The sequence below is a fragment of the Oncorhynchus mykiss genome, chromosome 3 (assembly GCF_013265735.2).
Source record: "Oncorhynchus mykiss isolate Arlee chromosome 3, USDA_OmykA_1.1, whole genome shotgun sequence".
In the NCBI taxonomy this organism is placed as follows: domain Eukaryota; kingdom Metazoa; phylum Chordata; class Actinopteri; order Salmoniformes; family Salmonidae; genus Oncorhynchus; species Oncorhynchus mykiss.
This window is the reverse complement of record NC_048567.1, coordinates 67,508,067-67,523,187: the sequence shown is the minus strand read 5'-3', so window position 1 is coordinate 67,523,187 and position 15,121 is coordinate 67,508,067. Positions and strand designations below refer to the sequence as shown.

At 42.3% G+C, this 15,121-nt stretch overlaps 2 long non-coding RNA genes across 2 annotated transcripts; both read right to left on the bottom strand.

The window, feature by feature from the left end:
* Nucleotides 1-470: 470 nt before the first annotated feature.
* On the bottom strand, nt 471-1,630 carry LOC118964316. Its single transcript, XR_005051361.1, has 2 exons — nt 1,268-1,630; nt 471-651 (listed from the first exon to the last, which is right to left on the bottom strand). It is a non-coding gene; the product is annotated as an uncharacterized LOC118964316 (long non-coding RNA).
* A 1,395-nt stretch (nt 1,631-3,025) lies between these two features.
* On the bottom strand, nt 3,026-3,818 carry LOC110505416. The gene is made up of 3 exons (XR_002470759.2): nt 3,597-3,818; nt 3,219-3,324; nt 3,026-3,072 (listed from the first exon to the last, which is right to left on the bottom strand). It is a non-coding gene; the product is annotated as an uncharacterized LOC110505416 (long non-coding RNA).
* Between the last annotated feature and the right edge of the window lie 11,303 nt (nt 3,819-15,121).

Below are 15,121 nucleotides of genomic sequence, written 5' to 3'. Positions count from 1 at the left end.
GAGTCGCTGGAGCGCGATGGTACAAGGACAACCCGGCCGGCCCCTCCCACCATTTGTAAAGCAGGCCATTGCATTGGCTTTATTAGTCCTGATTCCTGTGACTAATCAATTTGGCTATTTAAACTCTGAATATCAGATACCCAGCTTTATGAGGAGTTATCGCGAGCCTATTTGCAATGTGTTTACACAGCAGGAAATGCATAAGTATTTTATTTTTCGCTATGATCAAAAATTTAAGGATACAAACTTGAAACCACTGATCATGACAACGGACAGCAGTTGTGATTGTTCATTCCATACTGTCCATTTTAGTTTGACATGTCCTGTTTTTAGGATATGTTGTTTGTTAACATGACAGAATAGTTTTTATCTAATTGAGCTCCATTTAGAGAAACCTGCATGATGCAAAAAGCGTTCGTGTCATTACATTGTCATACGTTTTATCTCCATCCTGTAGGCTACAGAAAAGGCCTCTTTCTACCATATCCTATAGCTGCTACATGATTTACATGATTTATCATTTTTTTTGTCAGAACGTTGGTGGAGCGCTGTAGAGAGGGATCTCTCCAACAGCACCCTGGAGAGGAGAGCTGGGAATGGACAAACAAAATATGTTGCGCCCCTGCCTTTGACAAATTGGGCACTGCTCACCTAAAAATCTCGTATGCCACTGGGGTAAAACTAAACATGGTGGTGTTCACTTTCGCAATCTCACTGGAATAAAGACCTCCATTCCTGTCATTATTGAAAAAGATTGCTAGTTCTAGGTCCCAAGAAACAGAGAGATCTGCTGTTTCATCTGACATCTGCATTTAGCTGGTTATTACTTTATGCACAGCACTGTGTAAATGACTGGGCTTATAGATACTGTATATTGACTTTCTGAAATGTTCTGGCTTTGTTTTTTTTGAGAGTGAACCAAAATGCTTCACAGCAAACTGCAATCTTCTCCTCAGGGGAAAACCAAGCACTTCATGTACATAGTGCTCATTAACCAAGGGTACCAAAATGTATGGTGTGTATGAGAGTATGTGTTTACCCACTCAGAATCATTCATTTTAGAACCTTTTTAAAAAGGGATTTATTCCTCTTTCTACCATATCCTATAGCTGCTACATGATTTACATGATTTATCATTTTTTTTGTCAGAACGTTGGTGGAGCGCTGTAGAGAGGGATCTCTCCAACAGCACCCTGGAGAGGAGAGCTGGGAATGGACAAACAAAATATGTTGCGCCCCTGCCTTTGACAAATTGGGCACTGCTCACCTAAAAATCTTCACAGTGCTGTGCATTCATCTGACAGTTAATGTTGATGGTTGTACAGTAGTCTCAAATAATATGTGAAGGATCTCGGCCTTACTCTGGACTCTCTTTTGGCGAACATATCAAGCAAATTTCAAGAGCGTTCTTTTCCATCTTCGTAACATAGCAACAATCTGAAACTCATTGTCCAAAAATGGTGCAGAAAAACTAATGCTTTTGTCACTTCTAGATTAGACAACTGGGTGCTCTACTCTCTGGCTACCTGGATACATTACTAAATACAGTTCAGTAAGTGCTAAATATGGCTGCTAGAATCTTGACTATAACCCCAAAATTGTATCATATTACTCCAGTGCTAGCCTCTCTACACTGTCTTCCTATTAAGGCAAGGGCTGATTTCAAGGTTGTACAGCTACCTTACAAAGCATTGCATGGGCTTGCTCCTACCTATCTCTCTGATTTGGTCCTGCCGTACATACCTACACATACGCTATGGTCACAAGACGCAGGCCTCCTCATTGTCCCTAGAATTTCTAGCCAAATCTTTGTGGGCTTTACTCAGCCTAGTCTAAGGTTAGTAAATTGGTGGTCTGTTGATATCCCTCTAGTGGTGTGGGGGCTGTGCTTTGGCAAAGTGGGTGGGGTTATATCTTGCCTGCTTGGCCTTGTCCGGGGGTATCGCCATCTCCGCCTGGGTATCGCCATCTCAGCCTCCAGTATCTATGCTGCAATAGTCTATGTGCCGGGGGGCTAGGGTCAGTCTGTCCTATCTGGTAAAATTCTCCTGTCTTATCTGGTGTGAACTTAAATATACTCTCTCTAATTCTCCTCTCTCTCTCCCCTCCAGGAGAACCTGAGCCCTAGGACCATGCATCAGGACTACCTGGCATAATGACTCCTGGCTGTCCCCAGTCCACCTGGTCATGATGCTGATCCAGTTTCTGCTGTTTTGCCTGTGACTATGGAACACTGACCTGTTCACAGGACGTGCTACATTGTCCCGGACCTGCTGTTTTCGACCCTCCCTCTCTCTCGCTCTCTCACTCTCTACCACACCTGCTGTCTCGACCTCTGAATGCTCAGCCAACTGACATTTACTCCTGAGGTGACCTGTTGCCACTCTACAACTACTGTGATTATTATTTGACCCTGTTGGTCATTAATGGCCGTGTAATCTTATAATCTCCACCCGGCACAGCCACAGGATGACTTGCCACCCCTCAGAGCCTGGTTCCTCTAGGTTACTTACTAGGTTCCTGCATTTCTAGGGAGTTTTTCCTAGCCACCATGCTTCCACATCTGCATTGCTTGATGTGTGAGATTTTAGGCTGGGTTTCTGTACAAGCACTTTGTGACATCTGAAGTTAAAAGGGCTTTAAAAATACATCTGATTTGATAGAGTAAAGTGAGAAGCTTGAAATTCAGTGTAAAATAACACATGGGCAGAATGTGATTCGGATCCTAAGTTTGGTTTCCACTAGTTACCACAGCCACAAATTTAAAACTGTATTCGTAGCCTGACCTTTCAGAAAAGGCATGTTCGCTCCTCCCTCAGGAAGACATTTCCCGTTTTCTAAAACCTTACATTGTGCACATTTTCAAGACAACATAAACATAAGCAGGAGGCCTCATAAAGTGTTTAGTGCGTAAAAGAAACACATGAGCAGAACATTGGGAGTTTTAGAAAACAGGAAAAGGCATCCGGCTGGTGGGACAAATATCTTCCTCATTTAACCCAACCCCTCTGAGTTAAGCTACTGACCTCTCCATGCTTATCACAATGACTTGTCTGTTCCTGTTTTCGTTTCCTGCAGAAACAAGGTAACATGAATTAGGTATTTTATTGAACATTTTACTCCTACTCAACTATAGATACAAAATGAGACCACAGTGCTTTAGGCAATGCAGATTTGATTGAATTGAGCTCGTAGGTACACTACTTTGAGTTACTCACCTACACAGCCAGACCATACAACAGATGTTAATGCAGAGAACCACTCCTCCAATAGCAGATGGAATTGTGAAGAGCAATAACCTCCGTAGGTTATATTCAGCATGACCTGTGTTAAGACAGAAACAATTGGGATTTTCAGGAGAGTTGACAAGTCTAAAACAAGTGTTATATTCCTTTGCTTTATAACAATATAGTAAACAATTGGGAGATAATAACCAAATAATAGCATTATAACATTCAGTATTGATGGTTTGCAATAATTATCACAATAATTGATATTTTTGTTAAAGTCAAAATTCTGGATATTTATATCTGGCATTACAGAATACAGTTTCTTCTCCACATGTTACAATATAAACAGAACATTACTTCCATTACCTGTGAGGTTATTAGTGATGGTCAAATTCCACTCCATTGTCCATACACCACGTTGATCATCTGTTATTTGACAGCTGTAGCTCCCGGTGTCATTTAACTCTACATTAAAGATAGTCAGCTTTGTAGGTGGATCAACACTCATCCTGTCAGAGGTGATGTTTCTTTCAGTTTTATTCAGTTTGTCACTATGAGAGAAAATAAGAACTGTGTCCTTCTTCCAGATGTATGTTGCATTCATCTCTGAGTTATTGCAAACCAAAGTAACAATTTCTCCCAAAGACGCTGACTTATTTTTCTGATATTTTGTTGAGTCACCTGCTGGCTCTATTGGAAAGAAAACAACAATTACAATGTTTTAAGTGCTTTACTTTAAAGGACAGTGTGACAATGTTTTGATTCCCGAAACATCACACATACCCACTCAGCTTTTTATTACTGAGTGATTTACTGTGTGCTCAGAGTTGGATTTCAATGTGAATTTCATATCCAAAGCCTCATTCCCCATCGATGATCCCGTCCCCCAAAACTGTCAGACTGGCCAATAGCTTCTTCCCCTAGACCATCAGGCTGCTGAATAGCCACTAAGCAGCTATCTGCTTCCCCTGTCCCCCACCTGCCACCTGAACTTACCCACACACCAGGGTGTCACCAGTGTTTTATGTTCATGTTATTGTGTCCGCCGAAGCCATGGCCCAGTGAGACACGGGTGCGGGTTTTTCAATGCTTTTGACCATTTAGTTGAGTTTTTCTTGTCTTTACAATTGGGATGAAATTATCAATTTAAGAGTCTGTCTATATACTCACGCGATCCATGGGGAACTATTCGTTTTGCTATTTTGTTAGTTTGTGTGTGTACTGTCCCAAATAACTGTTGACAATTTTATGTTAGTCTAACATACAGAGGTGTGAGACAATCATGCATAAGAGTGTCTGGGGTAGTCAAACTGATACAGGATGTGTTTGTGTGGTCTTAGAGAGAGAGGGGGGGGTAGAGAGAGAGTGTAAGACAGAGAGGGAGAGAGAGAATGTTTTTCTGTGTGTTTTTTTTCTTCTTTGAAACAGTGTTCTGAGGAAATACCACAGTGTAAATAAAGGGTGTGAGGTTACATTTTGGAACATGCACTCATCAATTCCATTCAGGTGCTGCCTTGACTTTGACAGAGAGGCATCTGTGGAGAGCTAATGGGTTCAGGTCAGAGGAAGTAACTGTTTGTCACTTCCTGAAAACCCTGAGGGTTCGCCAGTAAGCTGGGCAGCAGGTAATGCATACTTCATGCACATGGAACAAACAGTAAACGTGTGCACTTAAGTACACCATTCACACAACCACAAACACACACGCACACACACACACACAATTATAACGTTGAAGTAAACTATAAAAGTTGAGTTATGTCAACTTTCTGTGATTCAAATCAAATTCTCCACCTATGCATCATAGTTTTATCATCACATACAGATAGTGGTTTTGACTCTTGCATCAACCATTTTTATCTGCTTTAATGTTGGCTAACCACACACGGCCTACATCGATCTGGCCAAGGCTTTCGACTCTGTCAATCACCGTATTCTTATCGGCAGACTCAACAGCCTTGGTTTCTCAAATGACTACCTCACCTGGTTCACCAACTACTTCTCAGATAGAGTTCAGTGTGTCAAATCGGAGGGCCTGTTGTCCGGACCTCTGGCAGTCTCTATGGGGGTACCACAGGGTTCAATTCGCTCTTGCTGCTGGTGATTCCCTGATCCACCTCTACTCAGACAATACTATTCTGTATACATCTGGCCCCTCTTTGGACACTGTGTTAACTAACCTCCAATCGAGCTTCAATGGCATACAACACTCCTTCCGTGGCCTCCAACTGCTCTTAAACGCTAGTAAAACTAAATGCAAGCTTTTCAACCGATTGCTGGCCACACCCGCCCACCTGACTAGCATCACTACTCTGGACGGTTCTGACCTAGAATATGTGGACTACAAATACCTAGGTGTCTGACTAGACTGTACACTCTCCTTCCGGACTCATATTAAACATCTCCAATCCAAAATTACATCTCGAATCGGCTTCCTACAGTGCCTTGCGAAAGTATTCAGCCCCCTTGAACTTTGCAACCTTTTGCCACATTTCAGGCTTCAAACCTAAAGATATAAAACTGTATTTTTTTGTGAAGAATCAACAACAAGTGGGACACAATCATGAAGTGGAACGACATTTATTGGATATTTCAAAAAAATGTAACAAATCAAAAACTGAAAAATTGGGCGTGCAAAATTATTCAGCCCCTTTACTTTCAGTGCAGCAAACTCTCTCCAGAAGTTCAGTGAGGATCTCTGAATGATCCAATGTTGACCTAAATGACTAATGATGATAAATACAATCCACCTGTGTGTAATCAAGTCTCCGTATAAATACACCTGCACTGTGATAGTCTCAGAGGTCCGTTAAAAGCTCAGAGAGCATCATGAAGAACAAGGAACACACCAGGCAGGTCCGAGATACTGTTGTGAAGAAGTTTAAAGCCGGATTTGGATACAAAAAGATTTCCCAAGCTTTAAACATCCCAAAGAGCACTGTGCAAGCGATAATATTGAAATGGAAGGAGTATCAGACCACTGCAAATCTACCAAGACCTGGCCGTCCCTCTAAACTTTCAGCTCATACAAGGAGAAGACTGATCAGAGATGCAGCCAAGAGGCCCATGATCACTCTGGATGAACTGCAGAGATCTACAGCTGAGGTGGGAGACTCTGTCCATAGGACAACAATCAGTCGTATATTGCACAAATCTGGCCTTTATGGAAGAGTGGCAAGAAGAAAGCCATTTCTTAAAGATATCCATAAAAAGTGTTGTTTAAAGTTTGCCACAAGCCACCTGGGAGACACACCAAACATGTGGAAGAAGGTGCTCTGGTCAGATGAAACCAAAATTGAACTTTTTGGCAACAATGCAAAACGTTATGTTTGGCGTAAAAGCAACACAGCTGAACACACCATCCCCACTGTCAAACATGGTGGTGGCAGCATCATGGTTTGGGCCTGCTTTTCTTCAGCAGGGACAGGGAAGATGGTTAAAATTGATGGGAAGATGGATGGAGCCAAATACAGGACCATTCTGGAAGAAAACCTGATGGAGTCTGCAAAAGACCTGAGACTGGGACGGAGATTTGTCTTCCAAAAAGACAATGATCCAAAACATAAAGCAAAATCTACAATGGAATGGTTCAAAAATAAACATATCTAGGTGTTAGAATGGCCAAGTCAAAGTCCAGACCTGAATCCAATCGAGAATCTGTGGAAAGAACTGAAAACTGCTGTTCACAAATGCTCTCCATCCAACCTCACTGAGCTCGAGCTGTTTTGCAAGGAGGAATGGGAAAAAATTTCAGTCTCTCGATGTGCAAAACTGATCTTAAATGAGCATGCCCCTTTCAAAAAATGTAGAACTAAGAACAGATATAGCCCTTGGTTCACTCCAGACCTGACTGCCCTCGACCAGCACAAAAACATCCTGTGGCAGACTGCACTAGCATCTAATAGTCCCCACGATATGCAACTTTTCAGGGAAATCAGGAACCAATACACAACGTCAGTCAGGAAAGCAAAGGTTAGCTTTTTCAAACAGATATTTGCATCCTGTAGCTCGAACTCCAAAATGTTTTGGGACACTGAAAAGTCAATCAATAATAAGAGCACCTCCTCCCAGCTACCCACTGCACTGAAGCCACCACCACTGCGACCTATATGCTCTAGTCGGCAGGCCCTCACTACATTTTTGTCGCAAGTACCCACTGGCTCCAGCTCTCTAAGTCTATGCTAGGTAATGCTCCGCCTTATCTCAGCTCACTGGTCACGATAACAACACCCATCCGTAGCACGCGCTCCAGCAGGTATATCTCACTGGTCATCCACAAAGCCAACACCTCCTTTGGCCGCCTTTCCTTCCAGTTCTCTGGTGCTAATGACTGGAACAAATTGCAAAAATTGCTGAAGCTGGAGACTTATATTTCCCTCCCTAACTTTAAACATCAGCTATCTGTGCAGCTAACCGATCGCTGCAGCTGTACATAGCCCATCTGTAAATAGCCCACGCAATCTATCTACCTCATCCCCATATTGTTTTCATTTACTTTTCTGCTCTTTTGCACACCAGTATTTCTAGTTGCACATCATCATCTGCTCATCTATCACTCCAGTGTTAATTTGCTGAACTGTAATTACTTCGCTACTATGGCCTATTTATTGCCTTACCTCCTCACACCATTTGCACACACTGTATATATACTTTCTTTTTTTTCTATTGTGTTATTGACTGTACGCTTGTTAATTCCATGTGTAACTCTGTGTTGTTGTTAGTGTCGCACTGCTTTGCTTTGCTTTATCTTGGCCACGTTACAGTTGTAAATGAGAACTTGTTCTCAACTAGCTTACCTGATTAATAAAGGTGAAATTTAAATAAAATGGTAAATAAAAAATTGTGCAAAGTCACAATTACATCCCTGAATTCTTTTAGATTGGAATTTTCCTTTCAGCAGTTAAAAAAAAAAAATGTATCACCGAGACATCACTTAATCAGTTGCCAGCCCAAGCTCCATAAACACTCCTCTCAGTTATCAAATCAAATCAAACTTTACTTGCCAAATGCGCCGAATACAACAAATGTAGACTTTACTGTCAAATGCTTACTTACATGCCTTTAACCAACAGTGCAGTTCAAGAAGAAGAAAATATTTACCAAGTAGACTAAAATAAAAAGTAATACAATAACAATAAGAGGCTATATACAGTGGGCACCGGTACCGAGTCAGTGTGCAGGGGTACAGGCTATTTGAGGTAGTATGTACATGTAGGTGGGAGCAAAGTGACTATGCATAAGTAACAAACAAACAGCGAGTAGCAGCAGTGTACGAGAGGGGGGATGTAAATCAATGGCGATTTTTATGAATTGTTCAGCAGTATAATGGCTTGGAGGTAGAACCTGTTGAGGAGTCTTTTGGTCCAAGCCTTGGCTCTCTGGTACTGCTTGCCGTGCGGTAGCAGAGAAAACAGTCTATTACTTGGGTGACTGAAGTCTCTGACAATTTTATGGGCTTTCCTCTGACACCGCCTATTATATGGGTCCTGGATGGCAGGAAGCTTGGCCCGTTCACACTACCCTCTGTAGCGTCCTCCAGTCAGATGCTGAGCAGTTGCCATACCAGGCGGTGATGCAACTGGTCAGGATGCTCTCGATGGTGCAGCTGTAGAAACTTTTGAGGATCTGGGGACCCATGCCAAATCTTTTCAGTCTCCTGAGGGGGAAAAGGTTTTGTCGTGCCCTCTTCACGACTGTCTTGGTGTGTTTGGACCATGATAGTTCGTTGGTGATGCAGACACCAAGGAACTTGAAACTCTCGAACAGCTCCACTACAGCCCGTCAATGTTAATGGGGGCCTGTTCGGCCCGCCTTTTCCTGTAGTCCATGATCAGCTCCTTTGTCTTGCTCACATTGAGGAAGCTCACTCTGACCTCCATTGAGGAAGATCACTCTGATGTGACACTGTTGTGTCGTCAGCAAACTTAATGATGGTGGTGGAGTCGTGTTTGGCCACACAGTCGTGGGTGAACAGGGAATACAGGAGGGGACTGTACACACCCCTGAGGGGCCCCAGTGTTAAGGATCAGCGTGGCAGATGTACTGTTGCCTACTCTTACCACTTGGGGGAGTTCCATCAGGAAGTCCAGGATCCAGTTGCAGAGGGAGGTGTTTAGTCCCAGAGTTAACTCGGAAAGGAGAGAGAGTGTCCTAAAAACCTTAGTCTGTTAAATAAAACAACCATTTGGTGCATAAATATAACAATCTTGTAATCTTGCTACCAAAAGGTTTACTAGATAGTTTCTTCCATCTTAGCTAAATTTCCTCATCTGTTTTGGTGCTTCCCTTTTGCACTACACTTTTCCGTGTGCTAACTTTTACTATACCACAGGTCAATATAGTCTTCCAGTCTAATTGTCTATCTATGACAATAGCGGTAGGTGGATTGTGTCCATGAAAGATTGCATGAAAAAACAGTGAAGACATGAGACACACAGCTCAAAAATCTCCCCTATTAATAACGTAGACTAGCCTACAACACCACAATGCAATGAATATATGCATTTATTGTTTTCAAGTGAGTACAAAATTCAACTCTAGGCTGCAGTGAAAATGGAATTTCAATAACGGTGCAAAATCCCTGTGATTTGAATGTTTCTTTACATTTGGATAAGTAGTGTGTCTACTCTGGACAGTATATAGCGTCTAGAAAGGCACAGTAGCAGACCAGTCTGGCTGTATTTATGCTTCTGGTACTGAGATGCGCTGCCTATTGCAGATCATCAAGTCATCCTGAAATAACGTGGCCACATACGCCCCCTGCAGGCAGAGTTATTCAGCAAAGCTTAAAGACGCAATATTTAACTTTTTGGGCGCCTTAACCAAATTCGCATAGAAATGTGAGTTATAGATCTGTCATTCTCATTGAAAGCGAGTCTATGAAGCAGTAGATCTGTTCTATGTGTTCTAAATTTTGTTTTTGCATCTTTTACTTCCGGATTTGTTCACCAGCTTGAACCAGCTGGAAACACAATATTTTTGGTTATGTAAAATATATTTCACAGCGGTTTAGATTGTACAATGATTATCTACACTATACTTGCTTGTTTTGTCACAAAAACTGAAATTTGAATTAGAATTTTTGCAACCAGGCAATGGCAGAGCGATTTCAACAGCTTCAACGGCCGCTCTGCCTCCTCTCCAATCCGAGCAGCTATTCATCACGCACCTAGAACCTAGAACCTAGAACCTAAATATTTATCATGTAACTTTTAAAATCTATTACATTTTATACGTGGTCAAACAGTCACAATGTTTTAATCTGATAGGCTACTTCAAAAGTATCCTGTAGGTATGTGCAAGTTTGTCCAAAATCTAATTCCAGCATCCTCAAAACACTTGACACTAACCAGGTTCCCATTCAACCTTTTTATGAACGTAAAGTACATGTCGGATGAAAAATGACAGGCCTGATGGAAACAGCATTTGTGTCTGTAAACTTTCCAAATGTTGACGAAACAAAATACTCAAGACAAAGTGAAATCTTTTTGTGACGGTAAAATTCATTATGCGAGAATTGGCAGTAGAAATGCCTTTATGCACACATTGTTATAATTAGCATCATATCAAAGTAAAATTGTAGTCACGCGATGACATGTTGGGTAGTCCTGCCACTACGACCCGGGAAAGCATGTGGTTTATTAGGCTACAGATTAAATAAATTATGATGAACTTCGCAGGGTGTTGAAAATGCAGGGTGATGAGCTTGATGCTCTTTTTCAATAAATATTGAGGGTCTTGATGTTTTGATCGATGCTTGGCTGCAGTTTGACAAATACAAATAATATTGCTCTTTTGTCCATAATAATCTCATGTAGTCTATACTCGCACTCTATCTGTGAGCTGTTGGCTAGAGCACAAGTGCCATGACCAGAGTGGGTACATTCGCTATACAGTGCATTCAGAAAGTATTCAGACCCCTTGGCTTTTTCCACATTTTGTTACGCTAGAGCCTTAATCTAAAACTGATTAAATAGTTGTTTTCCCTCATCAATCTACACACAATACCCCATAATGACAAAACAAAAACAGGTTCTTAGAAATGTTTGCACATTTATGAAAAGGAAAAAAGGAAAATATCACATTTACATAAGTATTCAGACCCTTTACTCAGTACTTTGTTTGTCCCCTTTGGCAGCGATTACAGACTCAAGTCTTCTTGGGTATGAAGCTACAACCGTGGCACACCTGTATTTGGGGAGTTTCTCCCATTCTTCTCTGCAGATCCTCTCAAGCTCTGTCAGGTTGGATGGGGAGCATCGCTGCACAACTATTTCCAGGTCTCTCCAGATATGTTAGATCGGGTTCAAGTCTGGGCTCTGGCTGGGCCACTCAAGGACATTCAGAGACTTGTCCCGAAGCCACTCCTGCGTTTTCTTGGCTATGTGCTTAGGGTCGTTGTCCTCTTTGCCTCAATCCTGACTAGTCTCCCAGTCCCTGCCGCCGAAAATCTTCCCCACAGCATGATGCTGCCACCACCATGTCCTTCAGACGTGACGCTTGGCATTCAGGCCAAAGTGCTCAATCTTGGTTTCATCAGAACAGAGAATCTTGTTTCTCATGGTCAGAGTACTTTAGGTTGCCTTCGACAAACTCCAAGCGGGCTGTCATGTGCCTTTTACTGAGGAGTGGCTTCCATCTGGCCACTCTACCATAAAGGCCTGATTAGTGGAGTGCTGCAGAGATGGTTGTCCTTCTGGAAGGTTCTCCCATCTCCTCAGAGGAACTCTGGAGCTCTGTCAGAGTGACCATCGGGTTCTTGATCACCTCGCTGACCAAGGCTCTCCTCCCCCGATTGCTCAGTTTGGCTTGGCGGCCAGCTCTAGGAAGAGTTTTGGTGGTTCCAAACTTCTTCCATTTATGAATGATGGAGACCACTGTGTTCTTGGGGACCTTCAATGCTGCAGAAATTTTTGGGGCACCCTTCTCCAGATCTGTGCCTCGACACAATCCCGTTTTGGAGTTCTACGGACAATTCCTTTGACCTCATGGCTTGGTTTTTGTTCTAGCATGCACTGTCAAATATGGGACCTTACATAGACAGGTGTGTCGTGTGCCTTTTCAAATCATGTCCAATTAATTGAATTTACCCCAGACTCCATCAAGTTGTAGAAACCTCTCAAGGATGATGAATGGAAATAGGATGCACCTGAGCTCAATTTTGAGTCTCATAGCAAAGGGTCTGAATATTTATGTAATATGGTATTTATTTTATATTTTTTTAAATACATGAAAACAAATCAAACTAATGCTTCTACATCTGCATTGCTTGCTGTTTGGGGATTCAGGCTGGGTTTCTGTATAGCACTTTGTGACATCAGCTGATGTAAAAAGGGCTTTATAAATACATTTGATTGATTGATATCTAAAAACCTGTTTTCACTTCGTCATCATGGGGTATTGTGTGTAGAATGATGAGTACATTTCTTTATGTACTCCATTTTAGAAAACGTCTGTAACGTAACAAAATGTGTTAAAAGTCAATGGGTCTGAATACTTTCCGAATGCACTGTATACTGTAACACCATTTTTTGGGGGGGACAAAACAATCAGTAGAGTTGAAAAGGCAATGGAAACCCATTTAAATCGGTGCATGGGAATGTAACAGGGGCATGGGAATGTAACAGGGGCATGGGAATGTAACAGGGGCATGGGAATGTAACAGGGGCATGGGAATGTAACAGGGGCATGGGAATGTAACAGGGGCATGGGAATGTAACAGGTGCATGGGAATGTAACAGGTGCATGGGAATGTAACAGGTGCATGGGAATGTAACAGGTGCATGGGAATGTAACAGGGGCATGGGAATGTAACAGGGGCATGGGAATGTAACAGGTGCATGGGAATGTAACAGGGGCATGGGAATGTAGCAGGTGCATGGGAATGTAACAGGGGCATGGGAATGTAACAGGTGCATGGGAATGTAACAGGTGCATGGGAATGTAACAGGGGCATGGGAATGTAACAGGGGCATGGGAATGTAACAGGGGCATGGGAATGTAACAGGGGCATGGGAATGTAACAGGGGCATGGGAATGTAACAGGGGCATGGGAATGTAACAGGGGCATGGGAATGTAACAGGGGCATGGGAATGTAACAGGGGCATGGGAATGTAACAGGGGCATGGGAATGTAACAGGTGCATGGGAATGTAACAGGGGCATGGGAATGTAACAGGTGCATGGGAATGTAACAGGGGCATGGGAATGTAACAGGGGCATGGGAATGTAACAGGTGCATGGGAATGTAACAGGTGCATGGGAATGTAACAGGTGCATGGGAATGTAACAGGTGCATGGGAATGTAACAGGGGCATGGGAATGTAACAGGTGCATGGGAATGTAACAGGGGCATGGGAATGTAACAGGGGCATGGGAATGTAACAGGTGCATGGGAATGTAACAGGGGCATGGGAATGTAACAGGTGCATGGGAATGTAACAGGTGCATGGGAATGTAACAGGGGCATGGGAATGTAACAGGGGCATGGGAATGTAACAGGTGAATGGGAATGTAACAGGGGCATGGGAATGTAACAGGACAAGTATGTTATGTGTAATACGTCGTCACGCACAGCTTTTTATCCAAAACAAGTCAATTTGATGGAAATAGATCTCTGGAGGGAAAATACACATTGTTTTTATGCGGATATTAGAATATTTGCATGAAAATCTGTCTGGAAATTGGTAGAAACCTAGCTAATAACGAGGTTTACATCCAGCCTTATATGTAAGTAAAGTACATGTCATTACATTTTTTTATCTGACATCATTGGAAAGCACACCGTTTACTAGGCTACAGATAAAATACAATGCATTCGGACTTTTTCCACATTGTATTATGTTACAGCCTTATTTTAAAATGGATTAAATAAATGTTTTGTCATCATCAATCTACACACAGTAACCCATAATGACAAAGCGAAAACAGGTTTTTAGAACATAAGAATTCAGACCCATGCACTGTCAACAAAAAATAAAAAATAAATACCATATTACATAAATATTCAGACCCTTTGCTATGAGACTCGAAATTCAGCTCAGGTGCATCCTGTTTCCATTGATCATCCTTGAGATGTTTCTACAAGTTAATTGGAGTCCACATGTGGCAAATTCAATTGATTGGACATATTGGAAAGGCACACACCTGTCTATATAAGGTCCCACAGTTGACAGTGCATGTCAGGTAAAGAACCCAGCCATGAGGTTGAAGGAATTGTCCGTAGAGCTCCGATACAGGACTGTGTCGAGGCACAGATCTGGGGACGGGTGCCCCAAAATTTCTGCAGCATTGAAGGTCCCTAAGAACACAGTAGCCAGAGACATGAAGACTCTGGCAGTGTGCTAGGCCAGTGTCACTTTGATTATGCCTGCTCGTCATGGTTCACCAGCAGCCACAAACATCTAAAGAATAAGCTACAGACCAGCCAAAACAAGCTTGGAACAATTGGACTCAAACTCCCCCCTCATGCTCATCTGGAAGTTAAGCCCTTTTTTTGTCTATATATCTGGAATCTGTCTGTATGTATCTATGTAATTGTATATCTATTTATGTCAGAAAATAGGGACCACAATGGAATTAAGTCCCCGACTTTGTTGTGCTTTTTTAAAAATGAGTGTATACGTGGATTTTTTTTCTTCTGACAAATAAAACCAATAAATCAATCCAAACTGTACATCTGTCTTTTGATGAATGCAAAGAGACATCTGTTACAAAACACCAAAAAGTTTAATTTAATTCTGAGATTGTCAAGCCAAGCCCTCGATACTGGGTAGGCCTACAAGGTAGAGAGGAATGCATTTTCTGTCCCCTACCTTTCTCTTTTCTCTCTCTCCCTCTTGCACACACAAACACACACAAACTCACTCACGCTCTCTCTGTTTCTACATTTC